We start from the raw sequence: 14,590 nt of genomic DNA, 5'->3' as shown, positions 1-14,590 counted from the left end.
CTTTCAGACGGCGGCTAGTGCACCCAACATAACCTAATTTACAGATGGTACAATTTATGTAATACACTACCCATTTGTTGCGGTTTCGGTGCGGTTAAGTGAGAAGGGGACAATAAAGATCCTAAAGTTGGAGGTCTTTTGGTAGAATATCTACAGCCTGTTTCTAGTACCTTTTTAAGTTTTTCGTCCTGATACAGGACTGGCAGATATTTAGAGATGATTTTACGTACTGACTGATATTGCTTAGAGTATGTAGTTACAAAAGTTGGTGCATTACTCTCAGTAGATTTTGTATTCACTGCATTTTTTGAAACTAGCATTTCTTTTCTATCTCTATTTTCTACTTTTTTATATGCTCGGGTGATGGTGCTGTCACAATAACCGCGTCTTTTTAATGTAGATGTCAAAAGTTCAGCTTCTTGTTTAAATTGATCTAATGTTGAGCAATTTCTCCGGACTCGGACAAACTCACCCACTGGTAAACTCTTTTTGGTGTGTCCTGGATGACAAGAATCCGCTCGCAGCAAAGTATTGCCTGCGGTCGGTTTTCTGTAGTTTTTGGTCACAACTTGGTTGCCGCAACCGATCAAATAAACATCCAAAAACGGTATTTGATTACAATCCCATTCATATGTAAATTTTAACGAAAAGGGATTGTTGTTGCAGTAGGCAATGAAGTCTGGTATGGCCGCCACATCCGACGCCCATACAATGATGACGTCATCAATGTGACGGCCATACCAGACTATATCAGAACAGAAAGGATGAGAAACATCAAAAATAAACTGCTCTTCCCACCATGCAACGTCCAGGTTCGCCAACGCAGTATGTCATCACGTCACACTGCCTATGTGGGCGCCATCTTGGGGCTGTGATGTGGCCTATGTAATGTAATCTTAGTGGGGCCGGGCCTGAACCTGGGGGCGTGTATGCTGCTCTTCACACTTCCCCTGTCTCACAATACACTTGTCTCCAGCACAGAGACAGAGGAAGGGGCCGTGACGTAACGGCCCGCTCTCCTATGCCTGAGAGACATGGAACCCTGTCCCCCTCTCCCTCCCTTCGTGGTCGGCTGGAACATGGTCCTCCTGGAGATACGGACTGTGCAAGGGATGCACACAAGGAGTGCTGGCTACATGGCTACCAGTATGAGGGTTACCGGGGCCACCACTGCTAGGACAGCCAGGTCAGCAAGAGCCGCATCCTCCTCTTCCAGCAGCGGCTGCACATAGGATAGCAGCTCTGGTGCGACTAGAGGGAGGGTAGAAGAGTCACCGGGATGAAGCTTATATACAGGTCACATCATCCCGGTGCTCTCCCTCCTGTCCCCCACCCAAGTTCTGGGCTGTTGTGTGTGCAGTACGGCACACATGACAGATCCCCGATGTGAGCAGAATACAAGTAACCGGGGATCTCCTGGGTGAATAACTGCACTGGTACAGGATGGAGGAGAGACCTCCGTCCTGCATCGCCGCGCTGCTAGCCCCGCACATTGCAACGACTACTGGCTGGGTGCTTCAGAACTATACACACTCTGCTCAGGAGCGCTCTACAAACTCTGTGACGGTGTGCGGTGTGCGCTCTACAAACTCTCTAGGCGGTGTGCGGGGCTGGCAGCGCGGCGATGCAGGACAGAGGTCCCTCCTCCATCCTGTACCAGTGCAGTTATTCACCCAAGACATCCCGGGTTACTTGTATTCTCCTCACATCGGGGATCTGTCATGTGTGCCGTACTGCACACACAACAGCCTGGAACTTAGTGTGGGGGACAGGAGGGAGAGCACCGGGATGATGTAACCTGTATATAAGCTTCATCCCGGTCACTCTTCTATCCTCCCTCTACTCGCGCTGGAGCTGCTATCCTATGTGCAGCCTCTGCTGGTAGAAGAGGATGCGGCTCCTGCTGACCCGGCTGTGCTAGCAGTGGTGGCCCTCTTACTGGTAGCCATGTAGCCAGCACTCCATTTCTGTACTGTGAGAGCCTGTGATGGATAGGAGACCTACGAGCACATGGAGAAGAGCCTGGCTGTTTGTGGTGTCCATCACCGCAGCCTCAGGGGAGATTCAGCATGGGCAACACAGTGACTTCTTGTGTGTTCCCACTCCCTGGAAGCCAGTCCTAAACTAAGGCCGTTCCGCGGAGTGGTGGACCTGCCAGATCAGTACCAGGTACACAGGTAGTAAAAGTTCTGCAAAATAGAAAGTGACAGCTTGCAGAGCTACAATCTGTGGCTCTCAGGTTTGCATAACTACAACTACCATCATATGCCAATTATAAGGCATGATGGTGGTAGTAGTATTTCTTCAGTATTCCACAAGAGGTACAGGGAGGCAGGGAAGTAAGAATAGCTAGGGATAGAGGCTGGAGAGGGGGTGGAGATTGAAGTGGGAGGGAGACTGACAGTGTAGTGAGGCATGCTGGGAGTTGTAGGCACTGACAAGTATTCAGTAGCGGTCTTTGGCACCAAGAACCCCAAGCAATTGCTTGGGGCCCCCAACATCCAGGGGGGCCCCCACGCCCCGCTCTTCTCTTGTGCTTAATACCGCTAGACAGGGCCGCTGCCCCGCTCGCTGCTGTGATCTGAGCTGTAACTATGAGCACTCGTAATGAGCACTCACAGTTACATGCAGCAGCAGCAGCACTGACAGGGCTGGAGCCATTGGCTCCCTTCCTGTCAGTCACTTATGTGGCCGCAGGAAGTGTTTTCCCTGCGGTCACAAGTGGCTGCTCTGTTCTTGTGGTGTCGGTGCTCCAGTGACATCACTGGAGCATCAGCGCCAGGACCAGGGGAGCGCGGCCTCTTGTGACCGCAGGGAAAACCCTTGCGGCCACAAGAGTGAAGAGAAGAGGAGACGCCCGGACCCAGGTGAGTATAAGTGTTTGTTTTATTGTGTTATATACTATATGGGAGGGGGAGCACACAGGGGCCTGTGTAACTGGGGGAGCGCACAGCGGGGGTCTATATAAATGGGGGGAGCACACAGTGGGGCTATATAACGGGAAAGACACGGGGGCTATATATAACTGGTGGAGCACACAGGGGGGCTATAGACTACTGGGGCTTCACAGAGGGGTCTATATACTACTTGGGTCAGCACACAGGGGGTCTATATACTACTTGGGGCAGCAGAATGGGGTCTATATACAACTGGGGGAGCACACAGGAGGTCTATATCCAAGTGGAGGAGCACACAGGGGGGCTATATACTACATGGGGAACACACAGGGGGTCTATATACTACGGGGGTAGCACACAAGGGGTCTATATACTACTGGGGTAGCACACAGGGGTCTATGTACTACTGGTGGGGCACACAGGGGGTCTATATACTACTGGGGGAACACACAGGGGTCTATATACTACTGGTGGGGCACACAGGGGGTCTATATACTGCTGAGGCAGCACACAGGGGGTCTATATATAACTGGGGGGCACACAGGGGTCTATATACTACTGGGGCAGCACACAGGGGGTCTATATACTACTGGAGGAGCACACAGAGGTCTCTATACTACTGGTGGGGCACACGGGGTCTATATACTACTGGGGGAACACACAGAGGGTCTATATACTACTGGTGGGGCACACAGGGGTCTATATACTACTGGGGGCAGCACACAGGGGGTCTATATATAACAGGGAGCACACAGGGGGTCTATATATAACTGGGGGCAGCACACAGGGGGTCTATATACTACTCGGGGAACCACATAGGGGGTTTATATACTACTGGAGGAGCACACAGGGGTCTATATCCAAGTGGGAGAGCACACAGGAGGTCTATATCCAAGTGGGGGAGCACACAGTGGGGCTATATACCATTGAGGGAGCATACAGGGGAGCTATATACAAGTGGGGGAGCACACAGGGGGTCTATATACTAGTGGGAGAGCACACAGGGGGTATATGTAACTGGGGGCAGCACACAGAGTATATACGACTAGGGGCAGCACACAGGGGGCCTATATACTTTTGGGGGAGCACACGGGGGGGGGGGCTATATATAACTAGGGGAACACACAGGCGTCTATACACTACTGGGGGAAGCACACAAGGGGTATATACTACTGGCGGCTGCGCACAAGGGGTATATACTACTGGGGGCACCACACAGCGGTCTATTGTTGTGGAGTGCGTGTCGAGGGGGAGCCCCAGACATAACTTCACTTGGGGCCCCAGAAATGCCAAAACCGCCCCTGCAAGTATTTAAATAGGAAGAAGAACCAGGAATCAGCTGTAAGATATCAGTGTGTGGTGGGCACTGACAGCAGCCAGACTGGGCATAAAATAGGCAGAAAGGAAGCCACTACTGAGTCCTTAATGTGCGAGTAGTTTTTAAGGGGGTGGATGGAATTCTTCTTTAACCTTTTGGGTAACATACTGAAATATCTAGCCCCCAGGGGGTTAAAGGGGTTATCCAGCGCTACAAAAACATGGCCACTTTTCCCTCTACTGTTGTTTCCAGTTCAGGTGTGGTTTGCAATTAAGCTCCATTTACTTCAATGAAACGGAGTTTCAAAACCCCACCCAAACTGGAGACAACAGTAGGGGGAAAGTGGCCATGTTTTTGTAGCGCTGGGTAACCCCTTTAAGCTAGGATACTTTGCATCCCCAATTAACCGCCTGGGGGCCAGACTGATCTTACAGTGCACCTATAACAGAAAGGTGGGGGGGATTAATTGCCTCTCCTCCTTGCTGGGAGGGATGCAGTGCAGGATACAGGCACAGGGTACAAACAGCAGCTCCGCTGTGCCTGCATCCTCATCTCACAGCCGGCCGCAGAGGAGGGAAGTCATTGCTTTAACCCTTCCTCTTTGGGCGGCCTGTGAGCTGAAAGAGAAAGTATAAGTGCTGCATACCTATGGATCAGCCACACCGATTCCAGATCTTTTTACTGGATAAACTAATAAGCAGATCTGTTGTACTGGGCCAGTGGTGGGAGGAGCTATTGGAGCACTGAGCCCGCCCCCAGTACAACAGGAAGGGTAAAAGCAATGAATCCCTTCCTCTGCGGGCCGGCTGTGAGCTGAGGATGCAGCACAGGGAAGTTGCTTTCTGTGCCTGTATCCTGCACTGCATGTGGGGCGCTGTAATGTGGTTACCATCTGGAAACAAGGATGCTGTGTGATAAATCTACCGAGACCCCACCGGGTGTTTTTGTCTGGACAGCGTATACTCCTACATCCAGTGGCAGAGAGAAGAGCTGGAGAAGGAGAGTGACCAGCAGGGGGCGCTCCTGTGTGCTGTCCACCATGGTTGTAGTTCCCCTTTCCTCCTCACCTCACACAATAACGGTGAGTACTGCAGAGCGGCCATCTTTGGGGGAGCAGAGCTGACAGGTACAGTGTAAGGGCCAGTTCACACTGAACAAACACGGCGCAATTCTGCGGCAGGTGTGCTGCTTTGAGCGAATGGGAGAGCGCGCAGCTTTCCGCTGCCTCTCCTCTCCGCTCAAAAAATGAACATGTTCATTCTTTGAGCGGAGAGTGGCGGCAGCAGACGAACGCGCGCCCTCTCCATTCACTTAACAGCAGGACACTGAGAACAGTGAGATTCCGCAGCGGAGAGCTCCGCCGCCGAATTGCGCTGTGTTTGTTCAGTGTGAACCGGCCCTAAGAAAGGTGGGGTATGGTGTTTTTAGTGTCCCACATTTTTCACATTTACACCCTCGGACGCCTTGCTCCAATGTATAGTGACATATAAAATTCTGGTCTATAATAAATTCCCCCTATGTCTATTTTCTTATAACAAGAAGAACACATTTTTTGCAAAAAAACCCACATTTATTTAAGTTCTTAAATCGTTTTGCTGTCGGCTGTAGGGATGTCCCTCGGAGCGTGCTGTGGTGGTGGCGGCGGGGAAGCCGCTGAGCACTTCCTTGGAGATGATGGCCAGGCATTTCCTCAGCTCCTCGGTACTGGTGAAGCATCGCAGGATCAGTCTGATGCTCTGTAGGAAGCCGATCAGCATCCTGCTGGTGGTGTTAGTCCAGGACAATGTCTCACTCGCTGTGATCCGCCATGAGAACCAGATGCAGCGGCTGGTCACCCAAGTGCGTAGCTGGAGGGTTGTGGCAATCCACCCCAGCTTCTCACTGATGCTGCTCAGCATGGCTTGCAGATTGCTGGTGCTGATGGTGGAAATCCACGTGATCCGCTCACCGGCGGTAGTGGTGGTGATCCAGGTGGCTGTGGTCATCCAGATCTCCAGGAAGCTGGTGAGGGTGGTGGTCCAGATGATCAGATCTCTTGTACTGCAGATCCAGGTGATGAAATCACAGGCGGTGGTGATCACACTCACTCGCTCTACAGTAGCTGTGATCCAGGTCAGCAGGTCTCTATTAGTGAAAGTTCAGCTCAGCAGGCGGCTGGTGGTGGATATCCAGCTAAGCAGGTCAGTGGAGGCGGTTGGTGCACTCTGGAGATGGCTGGTGATGGAAATGAGGTTACAGGGGTTCATATTCCAGTTGGGCAGGTCTCCAATGGTGTTTTTTGGACTCTGCATTTTGATGGTGCTGGAGTTGCTACGCTGCAGGTTGGTGGTGCTGGAGTTGGGCCTCTGCAGGTTGGTGGTAATCTTCCAGCTGGGCTGCTCTCTGATGTAACTGCAGGCCCTGGTGATGTCCCATCATTTTAAATCATTCGCTGTCGGCGGTAGAGATGTCCCTCGGAGCGTGCTGTGGTGGTGGTGGCGGGGAAGCCGCTAAGCACTTCTTTGGAAATGATGGCCAGGCATTTCCTCAGCTCCTCGGTGCTGGTGAAGCATCGCAGGATCAGTCTGATGCTCTGTAGGGCGCCGATCAGCATCCTGCTGGTGGTGTTAGTCCAGGATAACGCCTCACTCACAGTTATCAGCCAAGCACACCTGTTGCAGCAGCTGGTCACCCAAGTGAGTAGCTGGAGGGTTGTGGCAATCCACACCAGCTTCTCACCTATGCTGCTCAGGATGGCTTGTAGATCACTGGTGGTGATTGCAGACATCCACGTTATCAGCTCACCGGTGGTAGTGGTGGTGATCCAGGTGGCTGTGGTCGTCCAGATCTCCAGGAAGCTGCTGCGGGTGAGGGTGGTGGTCCAGGCGATCAGGTCTCTGGTGCTGCACATCCAGTTGACAAAATCACAGGTGGTGGTGACCACGCTCACTCGCTCTACAGCAGCTGTGATCCAGGTCAGCAGGGCGCTATCACTGAAAGTCCAGCTCAGCAGGCGACTGGTAGTGGATGTCCAGCTGAGCACATCACTAACAGCAGTCAGCCAGCTGAGCAGGTCAGTGAAGGCGGTTGCTGCGCTCTGGACATGACTGGTGATAGACATGAGCTCACAGTCAGGCAGGTGTCCAATGGTGGTGTTTGGACGCTGCAGGTTTCTGGTGTTGCAATTGGACTTCTGCAGGTTGGGGTTAATCTTGTGGCTGGTCTGGTCTGTGATGGTACTGTTTGGCCACTGCAGGCCCCTGTTGATGTTCTCCCAGCTGAGCGGGTCGCTGATGAAATTGCCCCAGCTCAGCGGGTTGATGAAGGGTTCAATCATGCTGAGTGGTTGTCTGGTGGAAAGACAGCCCACCAGGATTGGAACCAAATAGCAAAGGAGGTTGCCAAAAATGGCAAGCTCCCTGTCAATCCTCTCCTCTCTCTCCATGGATTGACGAAAATCAGAAGCACTAGAAATAACTGTCAGTATACACAGGCAGAATGCAAGGTAGTACCAACAGTGTGATCGCTAGTGAGTCCCTAAGAACAGAGAGTCTGGGGCTCTGCACCTTCTTTTATAGGGCCCTTGGATGACATCACCAACTGTGTCACTTACATGATGTCACAGCTTGTCGTAGTGATGTCATGAGCATGCCCGGGCACGTTGTCAGGTTGCCAGGATGGAAGTTGTTGTTTCAGGTAGGAGCACATTGCACCGCAGTCTTATTAGCCATGTCACCCACTGTACAATGTCAGATGTGTATTATACAGAGCAGGAGTCCCGGGGGCAGGAGAGGGAGCATGGGGCTCCTGCCAGCCATCTATCCAGTTGCTGATACAACTGAGTAGGGAGAGAGAGCAGCCTGGTCTCCATGGCGACCGCTGCAACCGCCATAGCTACACCACTGGGCATTTGATTACCAGTGGCAGAAGTAATTGGGTGCAGCCCTAGACCATAGGTTGTATCTATGTTTTCCAGGACTCCCTAGGGCGGCATCCAACTTCTTTAGCCTCTGGTAATCAGAAGCCGAATGATGGGACCCGAGCATGCTCCAGCGGTGCTCATCTCTACTGACCACATAAGCTGGCTGCACTTTATTCACTCAGTGGTCAAGAGACTTGTGTTCCTGGAATTAGTGATGGTCCTAGTGGTCTGACTCCCACCGATCAGCTTTTGACTCTTGATGTTGAGGATACACCTGTATTTTTGCTCAGTATTTCTGGACAGTATTTTGTAACCAAAACCAGGAGTGGACTGAAAACACAGAAAGGCTAAGTTCACACACTGCTGAAATTGAGTGGATGGCCGCCATTTAATGGCAGATAACGGACAATTAAAAAAAAAACAAAAAAACTAATTTTTGGTCATCAAATGGCGGCCGTCCACTCAATTTCAACAGTCTGTGAACATAGCCTTTCTGTGTTTTCAATCCACTTTTGGTTTTGGTTGCAAAATACTGTCCCAAAATCCTGTGTGGGAACATAGCCATAACAGGGATACGTAAGTGATCCCAACCTAGAGCTCCACAGAGGTTGCAAAACTACCCACAATATCCAAACAGCCTTCTTAATTTACTTTTTATAAAAAATCTCAAGTCTTCCAGTACTTATCAGCGCGGTTTTAGCTTTTTTATTTTATGTTGTACACAATAAAGCTTTGATACTTCTTAAGGAGCTGTGGAAATCTTCAGTTTGAATACTCATCAGCTGATGTATGCCCTGCAGGAAGATGTGTTTTTTTCCAGTCTAACACAGTGCTCTCTGCTGCCACCTCAGTCCATGTTAGAAACTGTCCAGATCATCAGCAAGTCCCTATAGGAAACCTTTCCTGCTTTCCAGACTGGAAAGAAAACACCACTTCCTGCAGGACATACAGCAGCTGATAAGTACTGGAAGACTGGAGTTTTTTTTTAAAGTAGCAAATTACAAATCTCTGGCACTTAGTGGGACCAGTTGATAGGAAAGGTTTTTTTTTTTTTTTTTTTTTGGAGGGGGGTGGGGGGTAAACTGTCCCTTTAAAGCGGTTGTCCTACCTCCTAGTGAGATTGGTCCCCTAAGGTGGAGATGGGGAACCTTCAGCCCTCCAGCTGTTGCACAACTACAATTCCCATCATGCCTGGACAGCCAAAGCCAGGCATGATGGGATTTGTAGTTATGCAACATCTGGAGGGCCAACGTTTGCCCATCGCTGCTCTGTGGGTTTGATAGCAGAAGGGGGGAGGGGGTTCTGACTGCTGAGACTCTAGCGATCCCAAGTATTCTGGACACAATGTGGATTTAGGTCCTTAAGTAGGAAACCCCATCTGAGTTGCTGTGTGTCACGTCATGTCCTACACAGCAGGTTTTGTGAACTGCTGCCGTCTATGATAGAAAAGTGTCAGGATACACAGAGCCTGCTAGTTTGCTGTATATGAGGCTGCATGGCCATATAATGCACAATAAAAAGTCTATATACAGTGGTTCCTTGGTTTAGGAGTAACTTGGTTTTAGAGCGTTTTGGTTTAAGAGCTCACAGTTTTTCAAAATTGTGACTTGGTTTAAGAGCATTGCTTTGGTGTAAGAGCTCCCTGTACTGGGTGGGAGGGAGTGGGGGAGGGGCATGGTCTGCATAGCGGGGCCTACAGCACTGTACTCTGACCGAGGAAATCTCCCTCACCTTCCAAATCATAGCAGATCCACTTCAGGCTTGGGCTTACATCAGGGGACAGGACTGGGGAGGTAATCCCTTCATAGCTGTAACCCCTCTCTCCCCGGACAGAGAGTGCTGCTATACTGAGCGCACATCTGTCCTGCTCATTCCTTCATGCTCCCTGTAGTCTCTCTCAGCCCTTGTGTTTCCCATCCTCTCCATTACTGTACAGTAACTTATAATATCACAGATTCTGCTGTTTTTGAATGTTTTACATGTTATTCAGAATAATAAACCATTATGTTTGGGGTATGGAACCAATTGTCTGCATTTCTATGATTTCTTATGGGAAAATTTGCTTTAGTTTAAGAGTGTATTTAGATTACAAGTGCGGTCCCAGAATGGATTATGCCCATAATCCAAGGCACCACTGTATATAGTTTCATTATTTTTCTGGGTTATTCAGTCAGAATCCTGGTTGTGGCATTCCAGTCTTTCATGTGACAGTATTAGTGACTATAGAGGAGGATCACACGCCATACAGTAATGCCAGGCCTTGTATTATTGCCCCTTTGGCTCTTTCAGCCTCTGTATAAAAAGACTGTAATGCACAGACAGCTGTAATAGCCAACATCCCATCTTCACCTGATATCAGAGAAGATTGTCAGACTTATTGTCCATTAAATTCTATATATTTTATTACATGATTATTACATGAAGCCATACCTCCCAAGTGTGCCTCTTTTGGAGGGACCAGGGATGCACGATGCACCGAAATATCGATACTACTATCGATATTTTAGGCAAAAAAAACGGTTTGGTACCAGGCTTTCCTCGTATCGATAGTTATCAATAGCTTAACATAAAGTATAGCGCAGAGAACACGGTGGGCAGCTATCTTAGCGTCGACAATGTTCTCTGTGTCGCCCCCTGGGCACACACACCCTGGTGCCGGATGACATTGAGGTTGCAGGGTGCTGTCAGTGTGCTTGGCACTTTACACATTGTGCAGAGTGTGCAGCCACGAGGGGAGGGGAGGGGAGGGGAGGGGAAAGAGGAGAGCGGCTAAAACTTACTAAACCATAGACAGTGGCTGCATGGCCTGCCAGGAGAGCAGGGTGCTGATCTTATAGGGGAGGTAACAGCAGCACAGTGGATGTCAGGTGAGGACGGTTCTGATCTTATAGGGGAGGTCACAGCAGCACAGAGTATGTCAGGAGAGCAGGGTGCTGATCTTATAGGGAAGGTCACAGGGTCACAGCAGCACAAAGGATGTCAGGAGAGGTGTGTGCTGATCTTATAAGAGAGGACCCAGCAGCACAAAGGATGTCAGGAAAGGATGGTGGTGATCTTATAAGGGAAATCACAGGGTCACAGCAGCACAGAGAATGTCAGGAGAGGAGGGTGCTGATCTTATAGGGGAGGTCACAGCAGCACAGAGGATGTCAGGAGAGGAGGGTGCTGATTTTATAGGGGAGGTCCCAGCAGCACAGAGGATGTCAGGAGAGTAGGGTGCTGATCTTATAGGGTAGGTCACATGGTCTCATAGCCATAGGCTGTATCCCAGTTTTCTAGGCGGTCCTCAGGCTGTATCCACCCTCTCCAAGGAGCAGGCAGACAGCGGGAATCAGAAGCCGAGAGTCCAGGTTCATACGAACCCGAACCTCGGCTGGTTCGCTCATCCCTAGTTACTAGTAGTAATGTTTTTGGCATTTTGCAGAATCCATCATGCAAAGATCCACTTCAGAATGGGTGCAAGGATGATATTGGTAATCAACAGAGGATAATACAAAATAAAATAAAATACATGGTATATAATAAAGTAAGGATGATGACAATAAAGAATAGAAGGAACGCTCCATTCCCTTCGTCAGGGAATGCATTTTCTTCTATAATTATAATCCTTGTTTTTAGAATAATCACATTGTTATCACTTTAATTGTACTAATGAAAACAATGCTTTACCACTTTCAATTATGAGTGAACAGAACACATGACTACTATATCAACCTAGTGAGAGAGTGGGATTTCAGATGAATAATTTGGATGAATAACTTTTTATTTTTTGTTATGTAATGGAAAGAATCATTGTTGTAGAGGTAGGTGCACCAGAAGTGTTAGGTGGTGAATAAGTCAGTCTTTTATTAAACTATTGAATACAGAAATGCTGATAACAGAGTAGACTGGAAATTTTACAAATGAAGACCCAATGATTTAAAAAGAATAATGTACAGTCCTTGAAAAAAATAACAATGGGAATAGTTATCATAAGGAATCAGAATTAGAGTGCCCACACACATTGCGATCAAACCACGCGTTGCAATCAAAGTACATGTGGTAGCCCTGTGCGTTTTCTGTACTTGTTAGAAATCCTTAGTTTACCACAAATTGCTGCGGATTCCTGGCAAATACAGGGTAACCCCATGTAGTGGGGGGACACGGGGAAGGGGGCCATTCACTTACATAACACACATTACAAAGTTGTATAACTTTGTAATGTGTGTTATTTAGTGAATAATTTTTAAACTCCACACTGCCCCTTTAAGTATTCCTGAAGTAAAGGAGAGTTTATTTATGGTAACAGTGAATATTACTCTAACAACGACACAGTAATTGCACCTTTCGTAGGTCATCTCCCCTTTCTGTGGGTTGCGGTACAGATAGTCCGGGTGGGTCACAACTCCACTCCGGACAGGGCGATGAGGTGAGAGGAGTTTATTGCTCAGGGCGGCAGCTTTGTAGTTGCTTGTAGAGGCGGCATGTTTTATGGAACGGCCATAAATTATATTGTCTGCTACACACCACTGACTTTATTGACCCCATGACCTGCAGATGATAGATGAACACAGACATAGAATGCAAGGAAGTCAGGACTGCAGACACTGTGCAGGTATTGTTTTATGCTTCACACATCACTACTCTACAAGTGATCATTACCCCTGAAGAATTGGAAACGTTAAAACTTTTTCTGTCCTATCCTCAGCAAGGATGGAAGGTAGTGCTGAAACAGAGTGACTAATGGTGGAGCAGCATTGTATATACAGTATATACTTATTATTATAAGGTGCAGGTTTTGTGCACACAAACACCTTACTTATGATTTTCAATAGGCTTGGGGGGGGGGCATGATGAGGTGGTGTGGGCATGAGGGGGGCACCATTTCATGTTTTGCCTCAGGCAACAGAAAACCTAGAATCGGCCCTAACTCCAGACCACCGTGATAAACGCCCAAGGGACTTTCTCACAACCCGCCAGGTCACTGACCACAGGGGGAAAGGGTATAGCCAGCCTCCCTAAACTAAAAGCAGGTGTGCCCCCATACCTGTGTGCCCAACCGCCACTGGCATCACGACAACCTAGCATCTGGCTGAGCTATACTCCGACCAACCACCACAAAAGTGCCGTCACACAACACCATCTGGCAAGTGAACAGTCGAGCCTCACAGTAGTGCACCACACTGGCACTTGTGATGCGGCTAGCCCCCCCCACCCCCTGCGCGCCAGCAGCCCCGAGTCCAGTGAACCCTGCCGCCATGGAATCCCGCCTGCCTCATTGTCAATCAGTGTCTCTATGGGAGGGCTCGTACACCTCCGCTTCCTCCACTCAATGAACTGACATGTCAATTCTTTGAGCGCATAGCAATGGAAGTGGAGGCATGCAAGCCCTTCCATAGAGACACTGATGTAGGCAGGATTCCGCGGTGGAGAGTTGCACTGATTTTGCTCAGAGTGAACTGGCCCTAACCTGGTGAGATGGTACACACTATTCACATGGTTTGCTAAGAACCTCATTTTAAAGGACAACTCCCACAAAAAATTTTTTTTGCTCATTTAACACACATTACAAAGTTATATAACTTTGTAATGTGGTTAAATACCCGGCCTGGCCCCCTTCCCCCACTTTCGGACCCCCGACCCCCCACCCCGGAAGTTAAGGAATGTATACATTACCTATTACGATCGTCACGGTCCTCTTCTCCGGGGCGGCATCTGGTGACGACGACGTCAGAGCCGAGGGGCGGTCCGGGTCTTCTTCCTCCTCGGCGTCTTCATGCAAAGTGAATGGGGATGAAAAGGCTGCTGGTGCACATGCGCACCAGCAGCCTTTTCATTGGCTGGAGCGCATCACATGGCTTCCAGCTTGCTCAGCCCTGATTGGCTGAGCTTGCTGGAAGCCATGTGATGCGCTCCAGCCAATGAAAAGGCTGCCGGTGCGCAAGCGCACTGGCAGCCTTTTCCATCCCCTGGACCCGGAAGTCGGAGACATCGCTGGATGGCGGACGGTGGCGACGGAGAGGCGGACGACGGGCGAATCGAGTGGCGATCGTCACCGGAGAGATAGTGAGTATGGTGTCTGTGTTTGTTTTTTTTGGGGGGTCCCGCGGGAGTTGTCCTTTAATAATATTCTAAAGCAATTTTGCTATTCTAAATATTTATATTATAAAAAAAAGGAAAAAATTGGTCAGCTCTCCTAGAACACTGTTCACACTAGGCAGGAGCACGTTGCCATGGCTGAAATTGCAAACACACAAAAACACAGAAAAATGCAACAGCTCACCGCAACAGCAAGATACGCAACAAAAACGCAGCAGATTAGATCTAAATAACTGAACTCAGCATTAAATCTTCATTGCTGCGTATTTGTTGCGTATTTGCTGCGTATACGGTGTGTGGGTTTGTACCCTAATACCTGCAAAAATAATTGCACCACCTGGGTGAGACAGGTGGAGTGCACGACCAAATAGAGGCAGCCACTCCCCCAACTGGAAT

General features: G+C 49.3%; 1 protein-coding gene across 1 annotated transcript in view; it reads left to right on the top strand.

Moving 5' to 3' along the window:
• The first annotated feature begins 5,194 nt into the window (after positions 1-5,194).
• The window catches only part of DCP2 (decapping mRNA 2), a 36,496-nt gene continuing 27,100 nt past the window's right edge, over positions 5,195-14,590 (top strand). The window contains exon 1 of the mRNA XM_069962708.1: positions 5,195-5,296. The gene's annotated coding sequence lies outside the window, so the exon portion shown is untranslated. The remainder of the gene's footprint in view (positions 5,297-14,590) is intronic.

This window comes from Dendropsophus ebraccatus, chromosome 3 (genome assembly GCF_027789765.1).
Source record: "Dendropsophus ebraccatus isolate aDenEbr1 chromosome 3, aDenEbr1.pat, whole genome shotgun sequence".
NCBI lineage: Eukaryota > Metazoa > Chordata > Amphibia > Anura > Hylidae > Dendropsophus > Dendropsophus ebraccatus.
Note: the sequence above shows the minus strand (reverse complement) of the source record. Positions and strands in the feature narration are given on the sequence as shown.